The sequence below is a fragment of the Staurois parvus genome, unplaced genomic scaffold, assembly GCF_062004578.1.
Source record: "Staurois parvus isolate SC_StPar_1 unplaced genomic scaffold, SC_StPar_1.0 ptg000020l, whole genome shotgun sequence".
In the NCBI taxonomy this organism is placed as follows: Eukaryota; Metazoa; Chordata; class Amphibia; order Anura; family Ranidae; genus Staurois; species Staurois parvus.
In genome coordinates, this window is record NW_028317816.1 from 14,785,520 (window position 1) to 14,803,642 (window position 18,123).

Genomic DNA, 18,123 nt, shown 5'->3' on the forward strand with positions numbered 1-18,123 from the left:
ACTTTTACACCCTTCCTGCCCAGACCAGTTTTTAGTTTTCAGTGCTGTTGCACTTTGAACGACAATTGCGCGGTCGTGCAAAACTGTACCCAAATGAAACTTTTTTGAGAAAGAAAGAGCTTTCTTTTGGTGGTATTTAAATCACCACTGGGCTTTTTATTTTTTGCTAAACAAACAAACAAAAAATACCAAATTCAAAAAATAAAAATGTTTTTTGCAAATAAGTAATTTTTCTTCTTCACTGATGTGTGCTGATGAGGCTGCACTGATGGACACTGATGAGGCTGCACTGATGGACACTGATGAGGCTGCACTGATGGGCACTGATGAGGCTGCACTGATGGGCACTGATGAGGCTGCACTGATGGGCACTGATGAGGCTGCACTGATGGGCACTGATGAGGCTGCACTAATGGGCACAGATGAAGCTGCATTTATGGCCACTGATGAGGCTGTACTGATGTGCACTGATGAGGCGGTACTGATGAAGTTTTTCTATATTTAAAACCAAAACCTTTATTGAATTTTAGAGTAGAGAATGAATAAAACCATTGAAAGGTTTTGTTGCTATCTGTGTCCCGGTGTGAACCTTTCCCTTTGATCCCTGTCCCAGGGACACAACAAGAAGTGGGAGGCAATTGCTATAAAGTGGTAGAAAATCCTTTGGTAAGCTGGCCATACACTACATAGTAGAATTTCATAAGAAAATGCTCATTTTTGGCATGTTTGTTTATCTAATGGTTAGTGAGGTCAAATCAACATTCATTTTCAACCATTGTCATGAAAAAATTAAAAGAACAGGATGGAAAATGACTTGAAAGATGGAAATTCTAACCGTTAATGTGGTCTTTGTTTGGGAAGAATTGTGCAAAAAAGTATGCATATTGTAATGAAGTCTGTTTGATACTTCTGGGACTGCATTCAAATATCAGGTCTGGACAAAAGTTTAGGGCCTTTCAAATGAAATTAGCTGACTTAATGATGGAAAGAAGAATGTTCTGATGCAAATTTTTGTGCAAATGTTAATACAAAATTCTACATTATGCATTATGGCCACCTTTAAACAGTTGTCACTGGAAGAGATTTTCAATTTGAAAGATCTTTCTTTTTTTATGTTCCAGTAACAAAATAAAGTTTGGAATTCCCTTCACTTTCAATCACACTGAAAAGTAATAGTAAAGAAACTGGATATTTTGTTCTGCCTTATAGAAAGTTAAAAGTGAAGTGCTGTCGTGGGAGGGACTGATTACAATTAGGGTGGCAATTCTAGGCATACTGTGCTCAGAATTATTTTTTAAATAATAAAAAATCAATATTTAGTGACTAATTTAAACTAACCTTTTCACCGCCCTTTCCAGTTTGCACAACAATTGTGCTTGCTTTTGGTGTGGCTTGTATGCTTCTTGCCATTTCTATTGCTATTATACTCTGGTTAGATGGCTCAGCCATTTATTATTGATATTCATCTGAAACTTGGCCTGTGAATAGCAAGAGTAAATATAGGGGGATATGACAAAAGTCAACAGGTTGTATGCATCTCTCCCAAAGCAATTATTTTACTTTCCTTTTGTATAATTGTTTTACATTTACTCTGAGTTTCAGCTTCACTAGCTACCTAAAGTTGTACTTGTACTTAAGCTTGTGTACATAGGTATATAATATTACTCTAATGTTCATATACAATACCGCCTCTATGACATGCTAGTGGCATTCCTGCCAACTATGTGTAGCGCTACCCCCTTGAGAGACGCTGAGTATTTCTGGGTTCCCTGTCTGTTCTGAGATCACTTTAGAAGCCCAACCCCTGCTGACACCACCTTAATCTAGGTTCACACCTATGCATTTTCCCTTGCATTTTGCAGAAATGCACAGCAGTCTATTTAACATGATTTCCTATGGGACAGGTTTACATCTCCGTATTTTAACCTGGTGCATTTTTTGGAAAGGGTCAGGGACTTTTTTAAATGCAAAACTTAGCATTTTTGGTTCAATTGACTTCAATGGAGACACTGCAGAAATGTCTCTAGTTTGTTTTTGATGCGCTTTTGATGTGTTTTTGATGCATTTTGCATTTTAATCTGCCCAGCAACAAGTTAGGAAAAAACCGCAAAACGCATCAAAAACACGTCAAAAATTAATGTGCAAAAACGCACCACAAAAAGCACTGCAGAAATGGATCAAATGCAAACTGCATAGGTGTGAACCTAGCCTTAAACCTTTGATCAGGAGGAAACCTTGGCTTAAAACCATAAAATAGCTACACACACAGTTTAGAGTGAACTGATATTCTGGTTATATTGAGGTCAAAATGTAGAGTGCAAGAACAACAAAATGACATTAGTATATGTGCGTAGAATAAAAGGTAAACACTCAACTGAGTATTGCAACACAGTACCACTTTAACCAATTCTTAAATATCCTGCAGATCAGAATTTAAACATCAGTCCTAGCTCTGAGATGTTTCTCCCCAAGTGAGCTGGAAGGAACTATCTAATTGTCAGACTAACTCACATTTGGGTTCTCAGTCACTGGTGACTGGGTTTAACTCTGCAAATGGATTCTTTAGTAAGATCCATCAATGTCCCTTTTTGTTTGTTTTGTTTCTTTAACAAAGAGGTGTTCAATCTTCTGCGCGCCCGATGGGGCCCTAGTTGGTGCACATAAAGGTTCAGTTCTTTCCCTCAAGATAGTGTAAACACAGAGAAAAGGGAACTTCCCTTTTAAGAGAAGTTGGATTATGATATCTCTTTAACACACAGAATAAAGTCTAAGATTAAACTGAGATTGTAGAAAGGGGCAGAAGCAGCCTTCAGCAGGGTAAAAATCCCTCATTAAACGCTGGTAAGCTAGTGTGATGAGAAAGTTTGTTTGTGATTAGAACAGACTGGAACTGAGACACTAATGCAGTTTTGTCTGCAGGGTGCATATATTGTAGGAAAGTCCTGTGCTTTAGGATGTTCATAAGGCCTAAATAGGCAGACAGTCTGGGCCTCAGTGTGATAAGTTATAGTGTAAAGTGTGTTGCACTGGAAGGAACACAGCTGAACTTGCCACAGTCACTTGTAACTTGTAATTTATTTATTTATATCAGGTACTTATATAGTAAGTATAGTAATGATCTGGGTATGGTACCCTCTCACTGGATCTGTAGCCTCAGTAGCACAGCAGGTAGTCTCTCAGTAGTGGGGACCCCGATCTGCCTGTCTGCAGCACTGTTTGTTCTGCTTGACAGCAATACCAGCAGTCTGCAGTCTTCTTTATGTAGCATCCTCCTAGTCAGCTATGGGGAGCTAGATCTCAATTGTTAGCTAGGAGGGCTGAGTAGCAGCCTGGGTGTGATAGTTAGCAGTGGTCAAATTGTGGTCAGAGCTGAGAGGCTCTGCAGGCCAGCCTTGTGGAATTTCCCCCTGCTCTAGAACTTTGGAGAAAGATCAAGAAGCAGTGGGTGGATCTGAGGCGTGGCTGGCCTGTGCTCTTGGAGGGTGTTGGCCAATTCCCAACAGGAGGCTTAGCAAGGGGCCAGGACAGCCTTTAAGAGCAACTGAGCATGTTATGCTGGGGAGGAGTTTGATGAGTGTACGAGGAGAGTTCGAGTTGAGAAAACAGGAGCCTGTGAGGGGTGCCCACAGTGAGTGGAGCTTGGAAGGAGGAAAGCTCAGGACTTCACCGGCCCCCGGAGCGAGGACCACTTGTGCAGCAGTGAAGGAGTGACCCAGCTAGAAGGCCTGGTAGCAGCCAACAACCCACCAGCAGCACAGGAGAAGGGCTGGGACAGTAGACCTGCAGCCCCTGGGCCAGAAAGGGGAAGGAGGAACTCTAGTAGGAAGCTGAATTAGTCTGACACCCAGGACTGTTTCACCATTTATGTGGCAGACACTGGATCTCCTGCTCAGGGATTCACCCAGAACAGCTGGATAAGGAATATCTAGGGTCTGGAGTGGTGTAGCAAACGTACACACAGAGATGTACGCGGTTCAACCATTTTGCTCCAACCCTCCATCTTGTAGATCCTTCTCCCCCTCTTTGATCATCCCCCCTCCTTCTCTGTTCATCCACAGTGACAAGTGGTCGGTGTGTGTTGGCAGAAGTCACAGGCAGCCAAAACCCAGCAGGGAGCTCCGAGCTATAAAACCCCCAAGGGAGCTGGGGCCTAGCTGTCTAAGAAACTGTGCAATCTGGCATATCATAAAAGTATAAACCGAGTCCCTCACTGTACTTCAAATGACCTTCCAAGGGGTCATAAAAACAGACTTACTTTTAAAAACTCACTTTTCATATAAGTTGATATCTTCACGTAGGACATAATTACCTAAACATGGAGCCTATATTCGGAAGGCTCAGTTTGAGGCCATTCTCCTGGTATGTTACACCCTTTAGCTGGCATACATAGAAAAGCAGAAAAGTATATCTCTTGAACCATTCAAGTGTATATTTCATATTTCATATCTAACCGTTCCGCAGATGCGTCTACATATTAATCTACCTGCGGGTGGAATGTTACATGTGCCTAGGAAAAGTTATGGATCATAATAGCAGCTTCTAGAGCTTCTAGTCATAACTTCGGGCTCCACCTACACCTCCCTCCCAAAATGGAGACCATTGGTTACTACTCAAAAGAGACACCCTGCTGGGATTTGCTAGAAAAAGGCTGCTATGCTTGGAGTGTGTGTGAGAGAAAGCAGAGTCTCCTGCGTTTAACATCGAAACTAGCAGTAGAGACAAGAAATCCTTTTGACTTATGACACTTGAAGCTGCTTAACCCAAGGCGGACTGGCAAGTACTTTAACCCTCTAAATTCCTTTCTGTTATCTCCTTTGTTCCTTTGCTGTGTTATTGCTCTCTGTATATTTATATATATATTGGCTACATCTTTTTTCTGTAAATATTTTTATTGCACCCTTTTGACCTTTTAGTAATAAATCTTACTTTCTGAAAGTGTTGAACTGTGTCTAAAGCTCTTTAATGCAACTTACGAATTCCTGCCGCTGAAGAGCGCTACTATGTGTGTTTAACCCTCTGTATAACCTGTCTACGGTGACAGTGGTATACAGATGATTATCCAACCATCCTAGTGTATTGCTGATATTGCCGAGTTTCCTCTTTTTCTGTACAAAAAGGAGGTGGTGGTAGTGTGAAGGGATAATTGCATAATTAACCTGACCCAGTAACAATCGCGCTCAGGCTGCCGGTACATCGATTTGTGGTCCAGTGAGCTGGAAAATCGTTGTGCAGGGTGAAGCTGGGCGTGGCATTGTTACGCACATGACATCGCGGTTTTAGATTGGCTAGTCCTTCGGTCATGAGTTTGGTGAAAAGGGCAGGGGTCTGATGCTGTGATCGTCACAGGTGGTACTATAGAAGATGCTGGCTAGCTCTCCAAAAGAGACTGTTTGCTGTAACCGCTTGTAAATAGTACAGGAAGTTGTCCTCAGTTTCCCTGTTCCATTGGGCATCCCGTACACCCCTTACCCCATCCAATTTGACACCCCCTCCTAATAAAATTAAAAAAACAAGCTCATGGACTGGTTACTAACTCCTGATTGCAAGTCTGCATGGAAATATTGGACTGTTGTCTGGCAGTGCGGGACTATAAGGGGAACCAAAACATCAGCATTTCCTAAGGGGGTAGTGCTTACTTCTCAGCCACTCAATCCAGCCCAGATCTCCAGAGTCCCGCATAGCATTCTCCACACACACGTCCATTTCCCTATCAACTTCCTCCTTCCTGCAAAATTTCCCAGGCTTCTGAATATAGGGGCTATCGATCCTTTGCCAACTCTTCTGGGAAGTGTAGGCTGTTTACTCTTAGTCTGAACACAGAAGTCCTGCCATCAGTACACAAGTTCAACAACTGTTTTGCTTCATAAAGTTATTAAAATAACTAAACGGAAGGACACTGCCATCATGTGGCTAATTAACATCCTGCAACTAGTATTAATGTGGGGTGTTACATATGTATAAAAAATGCACACTGACATGAAAACATGCTGTGTATAATTTTAGGATAATCACACAATTTTCCCTGTGTCAAAGTACTCTCTTAACAATCACCACCCCACTATCTTTTGGATGGCTCTGTGACAATTGCACTCTCAGCCTCAACTGTTACAGAGGTTTTCCAGCTTGTGGGACAACAGCTTGGTGAGCTAAAATGTGTTAGTTTGTTCCCTTGTATATTTTTTATGCTTATTCAATAAAAGAAGATTTGTGAACTAGTTTCTAGTGCTGGATGCCTCTTTTGATCTTTTTGCAGTTTCATCTTGGAAGGAGACTGACACTTTCCATGCACTAGTAGAGAGAGAAAGAAGCACAAGTAGGGGTGAGCTGCATACTTTCCTTAGTCAATGAACAATCTAAAGCACCAGCAGACAGAGAGCGATTGTCATTAAGGCTGGTTAACTCTTCAGTTAATCTTTACACACAGAAATGGTAGCTACCACCATGCTGTGGGCAGCACAGTTGCTAAATGGTTAGCACTTCCGCCTAGCAGTACTAGGGTTGTTGGTTTGAATCCCAACCATGGCACCACCTACCTGGAGTTGCATGTTCTCCCTGTGCCTGCGTGGGTTTCCTCCCACACTCCAAAGATATGCTGGTAGGTTAATTGAATCCTGTCTAAATTGGCCCTAGTATGTACAGTTGTGTTCAAAATAATAGCAGTCAGACATCACTAACCTGATCAATCACTGTTTTTGGTAGAAATTATATTTCTACATGGCAAATAATTTACTAGCAGGTGTAGTAGAGTAATAGAAATCCAACAGACCCAACAGTCTTGACATGCATGCTGCTGATTCTGTGTAATTGAATCACTAATGGAAAGGGGCATGTTCAAAATAATAGCAGTGTGGAGTTCTAATAGTGAGGTCATTCATTCTTTGAAAAACAGCTGGCAATTATTGCCCTTATTTAAGGAAGGAAGGCAGCAAATGTTGTACATGCTGGTTACAGTGCATTTCACTCTGAAATTCTGAGGAAAATGGGTCGTTCCAGACATTGTTTAGAAGAACAGCGTACCTTGATTAAAAAGTTGATTGGAGAGGGGAAAACATATAAAGAAGTGCAGAAAATGATAGGCTGCTCAGCTAAAATGATTGCAAATGCTTTAAAATGGAAACGAAAACCTGAAAGACGTGGAAGAAAGCGATAAACTACCATTCGAATGGATAGAAGAATAGCCAAAATGGCAAGGACTCAGCCAACAATCAGCTCCAGAAAGATCAAAGAAGGTCTAAAGTTACCTGTGAGTACTGTTACAATTAGAAGATGCCTATGTGAAGCCAAGCTATCTACAAGAAGCCCCCGCAAAGTCCCACTGTTGAAAAAAAGACGTGCTGAAGAGGTTACAATTTGCCAAAGAGCACATTGATTGGCCTAAAGAGAAATGGCGCAACATTTTGTGGACTGATGAAAGTAAGATTGTTCTTTTTGGGTCTAGTGGCCAGAGACAGTTTGTCAGACGACCCCCAAACACTGAATTCAAGCCACAGTACACTGTGAAGACAGTGAAGCATGGTTGCGCAAGCATCATGATATGGGGATGTTTCTCATACTACGGTGTTGGGCCTATTTATCGCATAACAGGGATCATGGATCAGTTTGAATACATCATAATACTTGAGGAGGTCATGCTGCCTTATGCTGAAGAGGAAATGCCCTTGAAATGGGTGTTCCAACAAGACAACGACCCCAAACACACCAGTAAACGTGCAACATCTTGGTTCCAGACCAACAAGATTGACGTTATGGAGTGGCCAGCCCAATCCCCGGATCTTAATCCAATAGAAAACTTGTGGGGTGACATCAAAAATGCAGTTTCTGAGGCAAAACCAAGAAATCGAGAAGAACTGTGGAATGTAGTCCAATCATCCTGGGCTGGAATACCTGTTCACAGGTGCCAGAAGTTGGTTGACTCCATGCAACACAGATGTACAGCAGTTTTCAGAAACAGTGCTTATACAACTAAATATTAATTAAGTGATTTAAAGGAAAGCAAAATAGTTACACATTTTTCAGTTTATATAGTGAATGTTTGAGTTTGTTAAGAAGAATACAAAACACTGCTATTTTTTTGAACAGTCTAATATTCACTTTTCTTCAATTTGTTTTAGAGGAATAACACAAATTTGATCTATTTTTCTTCATGTTTTGATTTGGAATAGAATGTGTAGTGTTCCCAATGCATTTGTGTGTATGGAAATAAAAGCTATTAGAAGAATTTTCAGTTTTATTCACTTTTTTCAACACACTGCTATTATTTTGAACACAACTGTATATGTATGAATGTGACTTAGGGACCTTAGATTGTACACCCCTTGATGGTTAGGGACTGATGTGAATGTACAATATATTTGTAAAGCACTGCATAAATTGACAGCGCCATACAAGTACCTGTAATACAGGTGAAACTCGAAAAATGAGAATAACGTGCAAAAGTTCATTTATTTCAGTAATGCAACTTAAAAGGTGAAACTAATATATGAGATAGACTCATTACATGCAAAGTAAGATAGTTCAAGCTGTGATTATTCATAATTGTAATGATTATGGCTTACAGCTCATGAAAACTCCAAATCCACAATCTCAGAAATTTAGAATATTATATGCATTCAATAAAACAAGGATTGTACATAGACCAATATCGGACCTCTGAAAAGTATAAGCATGCATATGTACTCAGTACTTGGTTTGGGCCCTTTTTGCAGCAAATACTGCCTCAATGCGGCGTGCAATGGAAGCTATCAGCCTGTGGCACTGCTGAGGTGTTATGGAAGACGAGGATGCTTCAATAGCGACCTTCAGCTCTTCTGCATTGTTCGGTCTCATGTCTCTCATCTTTCTCTTGGCAATGCCCCATAGTTTCTCTATGGGGTTCAGGTCAGGCGAGTTTGCTGGCCAATCAAGCACAGTAATCCCACGGTCATTGAACCAGGTTTTGGTGCTTTTGGCAGTGTGGGCATGTGGGCATGCTTTGCATGTAATGAGTCTATCTCATATATTAGTTTCACCTTTTAAGTTGCATTACTGAAATAAATGAATTTTTGCACGATATTCTAATTTTTCGAGTTTCACCTGCAAATAATAATAATGTGTTTTAGCTAAAAAATGTTGTTCACAGCATCTGCTTTTGGAATCATGCAATCGTCCTCACAGAGGCAAGGTTCTTTAACCACTTGAAGACCGTTGTGTTAAATCCCTTTCCTGTCCAGGCCATTTTTCAGTTTTCAGCACTGTCACACTTTCAAAGGCAATTACTCAGTCATGCAGCAATCTACCTAAATTATTTTTTAGTTTTAATGTAATATTTAATTGTATTGTTTTTTACTGCAGACAGAGCTTTCTTTCACTAACATTTAATCACCACTGTGTTTTTCTAGTTTTCCTTAGTTAAAATAAAAATTTCCTTAGTTTCTGTTATAAAACGTTGCAAATAATAATCATTCTTCATAAATTAATGCCAAAATGTTATGCTACATTTCTTTGGTTGCACAAGTAGGAGGAGATGAAGGTGACAGTCCCTCAGAGGATTAATGCAAGGAAAGGAAGAAAGAAGGACTAGTACTATTCTTTTAGCTGGCACCTGACTGGTGTCCCTTTAATGCACTGAGCAGGTTATAAATGCTGGGCAGAAAGGGCAACTCCACTCTGGGCTGTAGCAACCAATGGCAATGGTGGTAGAGGTTCCTTTAGGAGGGTAGGCCAATGGTTAAGGGAGCACTGATGTGATTTGGCCTGCAGAAGGCATGCACTGCGATCAGCTCTGATGATTGGACTGTGCTGCAAATGTGTTCAAAAGTAGCATCTGGGGGAACTAGGCTGCAACACGTGTTACCTATATGCAATGTCCGCAACTGTGTGACATTGTGTGCAGGAAAGTAGCAGATATGAGAAGATTGTCAGTGTGCACTTGTTTGGCTGGTGTATGGGACCTTCTCACCCAATTGGTAGCTTCCAGCAGGTCCTGGCTGTCTCTCTCTCACAGCAGATGGGGCCCCCACAGGTTCTCTGACCCCACTTGCAGTGTTCCCTCCGGTCACTGCATTCCAGGTCACCTGTTGGAAAACTGTCTCGCTGAACAGGGTGGCAATGCTAGAGGTCAGCAACTCCTCCTTGCCTCTCCTCTCTCTAGCTCTGTAGCCTGGTCAGATTCTCTGGCAGTCAGTACAACTCTCTCTCTACTTCTGCTCTCCAGCTCTCTCCCCTCTCACTTCTTGTCCAGTCTCCTGGTCTTCTGTATGTAAATTATATATACACCCCACCCACACGGCAGCTCCTCTGGGAAATGTAGTTCTCTGATGCACTGCTCCTAAGAAAAGTTCTGCGGTTCAGCATACAAGGTCCATGGGGCTGTTCTACAGAGTTTGAGTGCCACTGAATTTCAGGACACTGCCATCCTGTGTTTTTATTAACATCCTGCAACTTGCATTATAGCAGGATGTTACATATTATTAAAGGTGTCCCATGCTATGCAACATACATGGGCTGCCTCTATCAGAAAATTTTTATTTTTGAGTTTCTGATTTCCTCTTTTCCTTATTTTCTGTGTGCTTGTTCTGGCTCATTGACAACTAGTGATGAGCCAAACACCCAGGGTTTGGATTCAGGGTCTTAACCCCATTGAAGTCCATGGAAGCCAAATGAAAAAAAAATGGTGGTGACCATTTTTAGGCTAGTCAAAAAAATGGCATGAGAAGCTGGGTGCTCTGCTGGGAAGCATGTACCAAAGCAAAAAAAAAAATTATGTTTGGCTGTAAGCAGCAATTTTATTACTTAAAGGACAATAATAAAAATGCAGAATTCATTTAAATAACATGTTTGGGAGATGTCCTTAAAAAGGTAGTAAACTGCAGGAAAGAAAAAAAAAAAGTCCCCTGCAAGGTAATGTGCTAGTATGCACTGTATACTAGCACATTATGTAAAACTTACCTTGAAATGAGGCCCTCCAGCGACGCGCTGTCACCGCTGCAGAGGCTTCCATCTTCACCCAGTCTTCCGTCCGGATTTGCAAGCTTTGGTATAGAAGTTAATTGCCCCCCCCCCCCCCAAATCCATACCAGAAAATAATTTGCCTGGCAGGCAAGAAAAAACGGGGAGTAGTTGCTCCCTCCCATCTCTTGAACCATACCAAGCCAAATGCACCCAACATGCAGAGAGTATCTTGCAAGGGTCTGTTAACAGCAACCTTAGCCCCACCCTTTTGTTTACATTCACATGTCAACCAGGATCTCCCGATGTAAAAGCTTTGCCCTTTGAGTGGAATCTGAGAATTGATGGAATAAAGCTGTGTCCAATGACTGTACTCGAGGATGACAAAGTGCCCCACAGCCAACCAGAGGAACTTGCTATCTAACAGGATTTTTATGCTACTTACAGCAATATTTCCTAGCAAGCAGTTCCCAATTCCTTGTTTTATATAGAACAGTGAAATATCAAACATAGCACCTCAATGTGGCTGTTAGCATTTGTGAAGATCACAGTTGGTTCTGGAGCTTGTTTGACTATTTGGGGAGATATCTGACCGCTTACGGCCAGCTTTAAATGCCCTGGATGGACAACACATTCATTTTATTGAAGAATGCCTCCATTTTCCTTACCTTCCTTTTGCTCCACTGCCAATTGATTAAGTTGCAAAAGAAAAGCCCTGTGTACACTATAAATCACTGGAGTCATGACTTACATCGGACTGTGGAACATGTGACAGAGCCACATGGCCAAGTCACATGCTCCTCTATAGATGGAAATACCAGGTTTCCTTCAGCTTCTGCTGCTGACCGGGCAAAGCACAGATTTGCTTTAAAAGTAACCTGGCTTGAGATAAACATAACATTGCTGGCATCTCCTTCCTGAATACTATCAGTTTGTCATGCTATGGCATGATTTCAATACTTTTGAGTCGTATACCTGGGAAAAAATGTAGAGATAAGAAATATGGACTTATCTCTGACTCATTTGCTGCATACGTTTTCCAGGACTAGAACTAGAATACTAAAGTATTGAAGGCAGACACAGCCAGGCAGCTGGCATTTGTGAAAGGAAGCCCATAATGGCAGCCCACATATTTTTCTTGTGACATGTATATTTCAACAATATACAGTATTTAAATAGAGCCCTAAAGTCAGCCATAGATTGAATCTCGGCTGATTCAATAGGGATGGGACAAGATTCAATCCATCTATGGGCAGGCTAGTTGTACTGAAGACAATCGATCGAAGTCAGTATAACCAGCCTGTCAGATTTTTTCATTGCCAATGGCTATAGCTGCCGGCAATGATCATAGTGTTCTGCAGGCAGGGAAGGTTCCCACCAGCAGAACACAATACAGGTGTACCTTGGTTTATGAATTTAATGTGTTCTGCTGGACTTTTTGTATTGCGAAAAATTCGTAAACTGAAACGCAGTTTCCCATAGGAATGCATTGAAAACCAATTAATCTGTTCCAGAGGTCAGAAAAAAGTAAAAAAAAAAAAGTCTTTTATCTGTTCAAAACTCTTTATAAAGTGCACTTTAAAGGCATAAATACAGGGACATGTTTAAAAACTAATTCGTAAATGCATTGAAAACAAATTAATCCGTTCCGGAGGTCAGAAAGAAGTAAAACAAAGTTTTATCTGTTCATAACTCTTTATGAAGTGCACTTTAAAGGCATAAAGGGACTTGATTAAAAAAAAATTCATAAATGCCTTGAAAACCAATTAATTTGTTCCGGAGGTCAGAAGAAAGTCAAAAAAAGTCTTATCTGTGCAAAACTCTTTATAAAGTGCACTTTAAAGGCATAGTACTGTACAGGGACATGATTAAAAAAAATTATAAATGCATTGAAAACCAATTAATCTGTTCATATTGCAAAAAAAATTTGTAAACCGAGGCATTATTTTCAATGGATTTTCATTTGTAAACCGAAAATTACGTTAACCGAGGCACTCGTAAACCAAGGTATGTCTACAGCTCTGTGGGAGGGATTCCCCAGTCAACAATGACTGTGTTGATGGGGGAATCAAGCAATTTTCTTTCTTTCCACCCATGATGGAAGAAAAAAAGTGTTATAATCTATAGCTTTTTAACTTATCTTGCATATACTGGATCTGTCAAAAAAGAAAACTGAAGCTGCAAACTTTGATTACATTTCAAAGGAATATAATCAGAGCTGAGGAACACAGATTGTATTTGTGAAACCTCAAAAAGCTTTTTTTGCATGATCTATAGTTAAAAGAAACATAAAAAGGAAATGGTGGTGTCATGTTCATTGGCATGTTCATTTTGAGAAAAATAAGTGGGCTTCTATGGATGACCAGTGTCTAGACATAAAGGCGGCTTGGCTCTCATGTCAATCTTCATATTTTAATAAACTGATTTACTGGCCTGGAACAAGTATGCCCCAAGTAAAAGCAGAACTCCTCACATGCTTGTTCCAGACTAGAAGTACAGAATGTATTAAAGCTAGAGGATCAGTATGATAGGCAAGCAAGTAGCATCTTCAAAAAGAGATCAGAATGACAGCCTACATATTTGTTTCACATTACTTATCTTTAGAGCTCAAACATTTTACTTAGTTATGGGAAGGGCAGGGAAGGATTAGACCCTGTATTGGATTTATTTCCATCTGTGCCCATATTAGAGAGATTTGCCCTCACTTTCTCAGAGAAGAGAGAGTGGTTTGAATGTTCTTCAATGCAAAAACAGAGGAAAACCAAACACATTTTTTGTTGGGTGAGGAAGGGTTAGAACCTCTGGCAATGTTTATATTGCTGTCTATGACTTCTTTATGATTGCTTTAAAAGGCCTGGATTCTTTCTTAGATACACAGAATATAACTGGATACTAACATTTATAGGTAAAGTTGATCCAGGGAATATCCGATTGCCTCTCGGAGGATCAGGAAGGAATTTTTTCACCTGCAGGAGCAAATGGGATCATGCTTTGCTGTTTTTTTGCCTTCCTCTGCATCAACTGTGGGTATAGGATTATAACTTTTTTTTTATTTAATGGTTGAACTGGATGGACTTTTGTCTTTTTTCAGCCAGACTGACTATGTAACTATGTAAGTATAAATCCCATACTTCTCTTAAGTTTATCTCTTCGGCACTCCATCCATAACCTCCAAATAAATCTGTCTAGAGTTTCACAATTGTTCGTTTTCCTCCAGTACTGTGTTTTACTGAAAAAACATTTTTAAATAGAAATCCCCTTCTTTTTTATGTGACAGGTTCATGTGTCTACATTGCTGTTTAGTGTGTTATTAAAGGGATACAATAAGGGCCCATTCACACTTATGTGAGTGCTTTACTGTGCTGCCATTGATGTGAATGGGCTCTTAAAGCACTTTTGCAATGACATTTGAAGAAACACCAGTGTATGTTTGTTATATTTTGCACAACATACCGGTACCTACAATAATGTGTTAAAAATATGTATTACCTTTTTGGATGTTTTGCTTGGAGTATGCCTCTGGGCAGACTGTAAGCTACTCTAAACAATTTCACAGTCATTCTGTTCCCAATGACAAACAGAAACACACTGAGCTTTTCCTCATTAAAGTGGACCGTCACCCATGAAAATAACTTCCTTTCCTCTTCTTCCTCGCCCCTTCCTCTGACACAAATCTGAAAGGCTCATCCTCTAGACCTGGCAGAGACCTGCAGTGTGCCTGCACGTGCAGAAAATATACATCCACACTGGCAAGGCTGGAGCAGAGGAGGAATGGGATCTTTGGGCTAGAAGGAGGACAACGCTGGACTCCGTGGACTAATCTATTTTTCTAAATTTACACAATTTAACCTATATACAGTTGTGTTCAAAATAATAGCAGTGTGTTGAAAAAAGTGAATAAAGCTGAAAATTCTTCTAATAGCTTTTATTTCCATACACACAAATGCATTGGGAACACTACACATTCTATTCCAAATCAAAACAAGAAGAAAAATATATCAAATTTGTGTTGTTCCTCTAAATAAAAAAATTGAAGAAAAGTGAATATTAGACTGGTCTTGGTCTTGGTCTGGAATCAAGATGTTGCACATTTACTGGTGTGTTTGGGGTCGTTGTCTTGTTGGAACACCCATTTCAAGGGCATTTCCTCTTCAGCATAAGGCAGCATGACCTTTTCAAGTATTCTGATGTATTCAAACTGATCCATGATCCCTGTTATGCGGTAAATAGGCCCAACACCGTAGTATGAGAAACATCCCCATATCATGATGCTTGCACCACCATGATTCACTGTCTTCACAGTGTACTGTGGCTTGAATTCAGTGTTTGGGGTCGTCTGACAAACTTTCTCCGGCCACTAGACCCAAAAAGAACAATCTTACTTTCATCAGTCCACAAAATGTTGCGCCATTTCTCTTTAGGCCAGTCAATGTGCTCTTTGGCAAATTGTAACCTCTTCAGCACGTATTTTTTTTCAACAGTGGGACTTTTCGGGGGCTTCTTGTAGATAGCTTGGCTTCACATAGGCGTCTTCTAATTGTAACAGTACTCACAGGTAACTTTAGACCTTCTTTGATCTTCCTGGAGCTGATTGTTGGCTGAGTCCTTGCCATTTTGGCTATTCTTCTATCCATTCAAATGGTAGTTTTTCGCTTTCTTCCACGTCTTTCAGGTTTTGGTTGCCATTTTAAAGCATTTGCGATCATATTAGCTGAGCAGCCTATCATTTTCTGCACTTCTTTATATGTTTTCCCCTCTCCAATCAACATTTTAATCAAGGTACGCTGTTCTTCTGAACAATGTCTGGAACGACCCATTTTCCTCAGAATTTCAGAAAGAAATGCACTGTAACCAGCATGTACAACATTTGCTGCCTTCCTTCCTTAAATAAGGGCAATAATTGCCACCTGTTTTTCAAAGAATGAATGACCTCACTAATAGAACTCCACACTGCTATTATTTTGAAAATGCCCCTTTCAATTAGTGATTCAATTACACAGAATCAGCAGCATGCATGTCATGACTGTTGGGTCTGTTGGATTTCTATTACTCTACTACACCTGCTAGTAAATTATTTGCCATGTAGAAATACCATTTCTACCAAAAACAGTGATTGATCAGGTTAGTGATGTCTGACTGCTATTATTTTGAACACAACTGTATGTATGTAGCAGCTGGGCAGGTGGGCTGTAATGCAGAGTCACACATACTGTATGCATCCATAGTGATTGGCATTCTGTGCTAGGAGAACACTCATTGCACAGTGACTAAGCTGCCATGAGCAGCTCCTGATTATCATTTATAATCGAGACAGCCAATTACATCAGTCACATGATTGAAAAGCCCACCCCTGCCTCCCAGCATTCAGATCCTCTTAAAACGCTGGGGGGGGGGGGGGGTGGCATCAGCTGCAAGGGGTTAGGGCACCAAATATAACATTTTAAGATTAAGTTTTTATTTACCATACAAAGCAAGAAGCCCACCTTCTAGATCATCAACCTTTTGTTAAGACAGACAGTGTCTAGTTTACAACTGATAATGAGAACTGCCAGCACAGTTCAGATGGGGATTGTTATGGTAACCATCAACTCCCTAGTCCCCTCATATACAGTACATTTCAGAGAGTCATGGAGTTTTCATAAAACAGCATTTACAAAGGTAAGACGCCACTAGCCCCTCCCTAGATATTAACCCCTTCATATCTAGTACTATTAGTACAGTGTCAGTGCTTTTTATTAGCACTGATTGGTGTCACTGGGGATGTCAGTGACACCAAGTCAGTTCCCCCCAGTGTCAGAATGTCCCCCGCAGACCTGCTATAAGTTGCTGATTGCCGCCATTACTAGTGAAAAAAACAAAATCCAATATATATACCGTCATTTGTAAACGCTATAACTTTCACGTAAACCAATTAATTTAAACGTATTGGGATTTTTTTCTAGCAAAGACATGTCGCAGAATACATTTTGGCCTAAATTTATGACGAAATTTGATTTTTACATTTTTGCACTGGACATGTTTAATAGCAAACAGACAAAAATATTGTTTTTTTTTTCAAAATTGTTGGTCTTTTTTAAATTTATAGCGCAAAAAATTAAAAAACGCACAGGCGATCAAATACCACCAAAAGAAAGCTCTATTCATGGGATAAAAGGACGCAAATTTCATTTGGGTGCAGCATTGCATGACTGCACAATTGTCAGTTAAAGTAATGCAGCGCCGTATCGCAAGAAAATGGCCTGGTCAGGAAGGTGGGGAGGATCCTCAGGAGTTCAAGTGGTTAAGGCATGACAGTCCCACAGTAACATCGGCAGGGAACAGGGTTAAACACATGGACTGGTGCCAAAAAAAAGATGTAATATTTCCCTGTAACTTCATATCAAGCTGGGAAAATGATACACTGTTCAAATGTTTATAAAACATTAAAGGGCATGAAAGGTGTTAGGTGGGTCAGTGCACTTAGTGCAGTACACCTTTACCGCATGTCAAACACTCCATCCCTGCCAAATATCACGTCATTTAGGGATCTTGCACACGGCCATACATTAAGGTAAAATAAGGTAATATTCCCGTTGTTTTGACACCTGGGAACTACAGCTGCAGTGTAATTTTTCCCATTGAAATGCATTACAGAAAATGCTGTGTGCGGCTATATGTGCATTTGCACGCACAGGGGCATATTTTTAAAATGTAAACTTTTATGCACCAAGTGCTGGCAGATACATATGTATAGCTGTCCACAGCCTTTTCTGCAAAGCATATCAATGGGTAAAATTACACTGCAGCCGTGACTCCGAAACACCACAACAGGTGCATTTAACTCTGTATGGTCGTACGCCCTAATCTAAGGCCATCTGCAAGAGTCTTTCTATGCAAAAAAAAAAAAAAAGTGTGATCATTAGAAGGTGGCTGACCATATGAATAAAAAGAATTAAAAGTGGGTCTTTATAACAGACCTGTCATGATGGAAACATGGAGGCTGCTATTTCTAAGCTCTCCCATGAAAATGCTAGTAGTCTGGCTGTCATTTGACTGTCTTGCTTTGTTACTGTAAAGGATGAGGGCACTTTAACCACTTGCCCTCCAGGAGATTTATCCCCCTTCCCGACCAGACATTTTTTGCGATACAGTGCTGCGTTACTTTAACTGACAATTGCGCGGTCATGCAACGCTGCACCCAACTGAAATTGATGTCCT